Here is a 7,148-nt window from a genome sequence, read left to right as displayed (position 1 = left end):
TATGATTTTGCTTTGCACCTGTAATCTGACCCTTCTCTGCTAAAAAGAGAGAGATGAGTTTCAGTCCTATTTATAGCTTTAGGCAATGGACAGTGAAAAACAGGTGAAGCCTCCAGTCTTTACTCAGGGATTTCAGAGAAGATATGTGCTCGGTCAGGAACTGCTCTTCATTACTTTCTAAATCTTCCTACAGACTGGATTCTCCTCAAGTGTAGTTTTCTTGCATGATCTCACCACTGATGATTATTTTTCACCACCCCCCCGCCTCCTGCCCCATGAAATACAGTGAAGTCTTCCAGGGTCTGAATGTCAAAGCCCTCAAAATTTCAGTCATGAGAAAAGCTTTCTGTGGTTGATGAATATGCTAGTGTATTCATTGAGTTCTCAGCTCACACACATACACACGTACACACGTACACACACACACACACACACGCACACACTTTCATTAGAGATACCCTATATTTAACAAAAATTCACCCAACAGAATTTATTCAATAAATTAGGTAGTAAACTTACTTCAAATCTTAGAGAAAAGTCAACTGCCATCTGGAGTGCAGTTACTTCTACTCTGTATATTGTTACAAAAGGACTAATTTCTTTCTTTTAAGGATGCATTTTATAGTACATAGAGTATTTTCCAGACATAATCTATTTGATCTTTTTTTTTTTTAATTTTTATTTATTTACTTATGATAGTCACAGAGAGAGAGAGAGAGAGAGGCAGAGACACAGGCAGAGGGAGAAGCAGGCTCCATGCATCGGGAGCCCGATATGGGATTCAATCCCGGGTCTCCAGGATCACGCCCTGGGCCAAAGGCAGGCGCCAAACCGCTGCGCTACCCAGGGATCCCAATCTATTTGATCTTAATGACAATCTTGGAAGTACTTTGTCCCTGCTTCCCAAAATGAGAAAACTGAGGCTCAGAGAAGTGAAGTGACCTTCCCAGAACCATTCTGCTCATAAATGGCAAAGCTGATGCTCTCTGGACCAAAATATCATGATCTTTCCACAATAATATATAGTCTTTGCTATGGCTAATTATAGCAAAGTGATAATTACTGCCAGGTAAAAAGATGTATTTATTTATTTGAGGGGGAGGGGCAGAGGGAGAGAGCAACCCAAGCTGACTCCCCGCTGAGCACAGAGAAGAGGAGATGGATCTCACGACCCTGAGATCATGACCTGAGCCAAAACCAAGAGTTGGATGCCCAACCAACTGCACCACCCAGGCACCTCTGTAACAGTTTTTATTAAAGACAGTAGTAAAGGGGATCCCTGGGTGGCTCAGCGGTTTGGCGCCTGCCTTCGGCCCGGGGCGTAATCCTGGAGTCCCAGGATCCAGTCCCGCATCAGGCTTCCGGCATGGAGCTTCTCCTCTGTCTGTGTCTCTGCCTCTCTCTCTCTCTCTCTCTGTGTCTCTCATGAATAAATAAATAAAATCTTAAAAAAAAAAAGTAGCAAAGATTGGAACTTCAGATTTGAAATAGACTGAATGGACATAGACTGGGTGATTTTTCTACTAGTATTTCCTATTAAAAATTGGGACAAGCCTCTCTGTTGGCAAAACTGAATTGTTGCCCACCTTTATGGTAATCATCTCCTTTTAACTGACAACATCAGAACATATTACAATGCTGTTACTGAACCAAAACATTTTTTCATCCTTTTCCAATTTTGGGGGCAATATTTCCACCTGGATTTCCCAGTGGTATCTACTAATTGATATATCCAAACCAAACATTTCCTTCCCCAATCTCATGTCTCCTTAGTGATTTTTATCTTTATATGTTACCCTCCAATTTTCCCATTCCCTTTCTGGTTGTCTATGCAAAAGTCATTTTCCCTTTTTTTTCTTATTGGTAAAACCTTCTTTGGTTTGGACACTAAGGTACTCAGCAAAACTGTATTTGCTAAACTTCCATGCAACTAGAGGTGGCCACATAGCACAGTCTGGCCAATGGGATATAAACAGAATTGCTGCGTGGCATGTCTAAAAACGCTCTTTTAAAAGAGGTCAGCTTAGCTGGCATATGTTCTGCCTTTTGTCCTTTTGCTTCTTCTTCCTGTCTGAAATTTTAAAAATTGGTGTGGGTGCAAATCAATCATTGTTGTAGCACAAATGACAAACAGGACAAAGGCCAGATGTAAAGAATGCCTGAGCATAAAGAAAGAGCCAGAGTCCCTGATGACACCCAGAAGTCACCATATTAGCTCCGGACAACACACCTGCAGACTTCCTAATACAGTTTATCCTCAGACAGTGCTGGAGTCAGGGGTACTGATAGCCTTCTTCGCACCCCCTTGCGTGGTCGAAAATCCACATGAACTTTTGACTTCCCCAAAACTTTACTAATTGCCTACTGCTGACCAGAAGCTTTACCGATGACATAAAGAGTTGATAACACATATTTTGTGTGTTATATGTAATATAATACATACATATATAATTATATATACATATATACAATTATATGTGCTATAATTACATTATATTGCATATATGTTATATGTAATATATACTCTATATAATATAAAGAGTAAGCTCAAGAAGAGAAAAATCATAAAGCAAAGGAAATCCATCTACAGTACAGTATCTATAAAAAAATCTGTGTATAAGTGGATGTGGGCAGTTCAAATTCATGTTGCTCAAGAGTTAACTGTATATAAGAAAAATAAATTTGTTTTTGGCACTGATTAGTCAGGTTTTTGGCTACTGGCAGCTAATGTAATTCTGAGAAGTCATTAGTCACCTCAAATTCAGATGACTGCAATAGATTCTTAATTATTTTCCCTGCTTCCAAACCATATTGTAATACTACCAGATTATATCTTTATAAAACACTACTTTGATCCTTATATTCACCACTTAAAAACATTCATTGAGGTGACTCTGTTGGTTGAGCGTCTGACTTTTGGTTTCGGCTCAGGTCGTGATCTCAGAGTAATAGGATTGAGCCCCATATTGGGCTCCATGCTCAGTGCCAAGTCTGCTTGAGATTTTCTCTCTCTCACTCAAATAAATAAATAAATAAATCTTTTAAAAAAAGCCCATTCATTGACTCTTCATTTATTGGATCAATAAGTATTTCTTGGATACTCAAGGACACTCAAGTTTAGTGGGTAAGGTCAGAGAGACTTCGGTTCTAGACATATCTCAATTCTTACTAGTTGTGTGGCCTCAATTTTTGAAAACCTAACCAGATATTGTCCTGGGCAATGGCATATGTATAGTGAACAAGAAAGACAAGGCCTCTTTCTATATTCTAATGGGCAATGTAATTTCAGGTAGTAATGGGTGCTATGAAGAGAACAAAATGACATGATTTCTAATGATGGGAGATGGTTTTCAAGCAATTCTGTAACTGAGAACAGAGGACAGAAGTAGATCTCTTCTCAGAACTGTTTAGATTTCGGTAGATATTTAGATACCTCATACAAGTCTCTAGTGGGTCACCAAGACCTCTTTCCACATAAATATTATAATGCACTTATAGAAAATTGCCCACTCTCCCCTCAAAAAGATAATTTAAGAACTTCTTGAGTAAATTTCCATGACTGTGTAATGCTATAGAGAAAACAGATTTCCTCAAATTTATGGGATTGCCCTAGTTACTTCATGCTCTTATCCTATCAGCATTCCCCATCACCCAACTTCAAAGGCTTATATACCAATCTGTTGCAGGGCCCAGACCCTTTTTTAAAAATGCACTATTTTCAAGAATTCATGACTCATTTGTGGAATTGCAATAGGTTCAGTATGGTTGTGATGGAAGGATAGAGTTTGAGAAGATTCCTGCCAAGATACAGGGAGAAAACTGAGGCAAAATCGTACCATGTTTTTTTTTTTTTTTTTTTCTTAAAGATTTAATTTATTTATTTGAGAGAGAGAGAGAGAGAGAGAGAGCACAAGCAGAGGGATGGGTAGAGGGAGAAGCAGACTCCTTGCTGAGCAGGGAGCCTGATATGGGACTCAATCCCAGGACCCTGAGATCATGACCTGAGCTGAAGGCGGATGCTTAACCAACTGAGCCACGGAGGTGCCCCATACTAAGGATTTTGAATGTAATCATTATAGCCCTGGGGCTGAACCACTGAAAAGTTTTCAGGAACAATATGAAGTAATAACAGGGGCATCTGGGTGGCTCAGTTAAGTGTCTGACTCTTGATCTCAGCTCAGGGTTGTGAGTTTGAGCCCCATGTTGGACTCCATGCTGGGTGTGAGCTTACTAAAAAAAAAAAAAAACCAATGAATAAAAAATGAGTTAAAATATATTTTGACCATATAACTTTCCCCAATTAACCTATGTTTATTATCTCATTTAATCTTCACAACGTTTCTATGTGGTAGCTATTATTATTAATCTTCATTTTTTCTTTTTTTTTAAATAAAGATTTTATCTATCCATTCATGAGAGACACAGAGAGAGAGAGGCAGAAACACAGGCAGAGGGAGAAGCAGGCTCCCTGCAGGGAGCCCAAAGCAGGACTTGATCCCAAGACCCCGGGATCACAACCTGAGCCAAAGGCAGACACTCAATCACTGAGCCATCCCCAATCTTCATTTTTCAAATGAAGTAACTGAGGCTAATCAAGAGAGGCAGAGTCAGGGTTTGAACTTAGATTCATTCTAAGCCAAAGCCTTCGTGTGTTGCTTCTGTATTGTATTGTCTCCTGTCTCTTGTATGACCTATTTGCATTGCAGGAAATTGCATTTCAGGAGATCCCTTTGGTGACAGTATGGTTAGGAAGGGAGAAAAGCTGGAGGAAGGAAAACCATTAAAAGGTCATTTTTGGAAATTTTGGTTGAAGATGAGAAAGGCTTAAACTGAGACAATCACTGTAGAACTGCAGTGGAAGTGACAGATGTGACCTATTTTGAGGACAAGACCATCAAACCACAAATTGGATATGGATGGTGATGGAAGAGGAGCTGTCAAGAATAAGTCTCAAGTTTTCTTGTGATTGTAGGAAGATAATACAACAGGATAGTTAGGATTAAGGCCAAAACCAATAATATCTGGCTTAACTCATCAAAGTGGAAATGTCCAGTCAGCAGTTAGGTATTTGGCTTTGGAGCTCAGAAGGGAATCCTGAACTGGAGATAGAAGTGAGACATACAAGAAATTTATTGGGGTAACGCCTGTGAAAGATAAAAGAGGAGGGAGCAGTAGTCAGCAGGGAAAGTCTTCAGACCATAGTGCGATGCGATCTGACAGGTATAAGAGGAGAGAGGGAAAGGAGGAGGATAAATAGAAAGAGCCTCAGATTGTAGTCTGGGAAAGTTTTGGCCAGGCCCATGGGGAGTTCCTCACAAGGACTGCCCATTCAAGGAGTCATGTAGGGAGCAGAATTGGCCCAACTCTAGTACCCTACTATGTTCAGTCACTGTCAGATAGGGAGGATGGGTACTGACCATGGCTTCAGGGTTAGACAAAAAGGCATGGCAGCTGGGAGCTGTGATCTATACAGAGCCCTTCTGCTTTAGCAGGTCTCCCTTCCTGCTGTGGAACCCGCTGGGAGCTAGCTCCCACCCCTTTCCAGCCTGCCTTTCACCCCACCCTTCTCCGTGTCCCCCATTACTCATCGGCTCAGAGATGCCAAAGTTGCCAATGGGGCTGGAGGGGGGGGGGCCCTAAGTGTGCTCTCAGGATCAACTAACTGCACCTTCTGTTCCATCGCCTTAGTGGGAGCGGTTCTGAGTTCATTACAAGTTCTGGTTTGGGAACACAACTCTTTTGCCAGCAGCATCTATGGACTGTTTTTGTCACCCTGTTAGAAGTATGTAAGAGTTACTTAATATCTAAGTAATCAGTTTTCGTTTGGAGTATAACAAAACCTGTGGAATTCTACTGGATTCAGCCTCATTTTCCTGTCCGTAATAATTTCCCATACATGCCTAAAAATAAAGAAGTCAAATGTATAAGACTCATCCTTTTCCGTGAGACAAACTTTGTTTTCTGTCTCTTGAATGGAATTGTAAATGCTAAATTTAGCAATTTGCTTTTAACATAACAATCTAAACCTAACAGTGTAGAGTGTTCTGTTGGAAGTGAGAGGGAGGCATCCTTTGGGGTTCCTGCGATGGGAATTGCACTGAGGACTGTTCCAAGCTTTTTTTTTTTTTTTTCCTTAAACATGTATTAACTAATCTAATTTTCATAATAGTCTTTTTTTTTTTTTTTTGAGAGAGAGAGGGAGGGAGATTCAGAGAGGGAGAGAGCGAGTGCATGTGCACATGCGCCTGGAGGAGGGTGGGCACAGAGAATCTTAAGCAGGCTTCATGCCCAGCATGGAGCCCCCTGTGGGGCTTGATTTCACAACCCTGTGATCATGACCTGAGCTGAAATCAAGAGTCAGACACTTAACCAACTGAGCCACCCAGGTGCCCCTTTACGATCGTCTTTTGAGGAACTATTATTACCTCTGTTTTACAGTGGAAGAAATTTAGATATAGAGAGGTTGACTTGCCCAAAAGCTTACAGTTACTGGTAAGCAGTAGTTCAGGTATTCTGGCTCGAGTGGGGGCTCTGAACCAGGTGTTATATCCTGCCTCACTATTGCTTAGTTGTGCAATGACCATGACTGTGCCTAGAGGGTACTGTGTTCTGGACTGGATATGAGGATGTGACCTAGTGATTCCCCACTGAGAGATGTTTGTAGAAGTAGATTGGTGAAGTCAAGTGGTGTTTGAACTTTTTCTTATGAAATCTTCAAACTAAATCTTGAATGAAAGCCCAACATGAAAAATGGATGAAAGTGGACTGCTTTGGTTGAATTAGGGGGACAAAGGAGAGAGAGCATTCACTCAGGCTCCATTCACTCAGGCTTCCTCAGAAGTCTTCTTTATGAGACTTCAAGGGCTTTGAGAAGCATGGTTTCAACATTAAGTGAACCAAAAAGAGCACAGGACCTGAAATCAGGAGACCTGGGCTCAAATCTAAATAAATCCATCCATTTTTAGGAGATTTGGTTTTCCCAGCAGTGAAATGGAGACCATTTCTGTATCACCTTGCTGTTGAGGAGTATGTGAGATGAGGTTCGTAAGAGCACTTTGAAGTCGTGTAGCTATATAGTAGTTTGTGTTTCTACAGAACCCTGATTTGAAACGGAGAGGCCCAAATGGCAATGAGGCATGAAAAATTTC

This window comes from Canis aureus, chromosome 12 (assembly GCF_053574225.1).
Source record: "Canis aureus isolate CA01 chromosome 12, VMU_Caureus_v.1.0, whole genome shotgun sequence".
NCBI classification, from domain to species: domain Eukaryota; kingdom Metazoa; phylum Chordata; class Mammalia; order Carnivora; family Canidae; genus Canis; species Canis aureus.
This window is presented reverse-complemented; position numbering follows the sequence as displayed.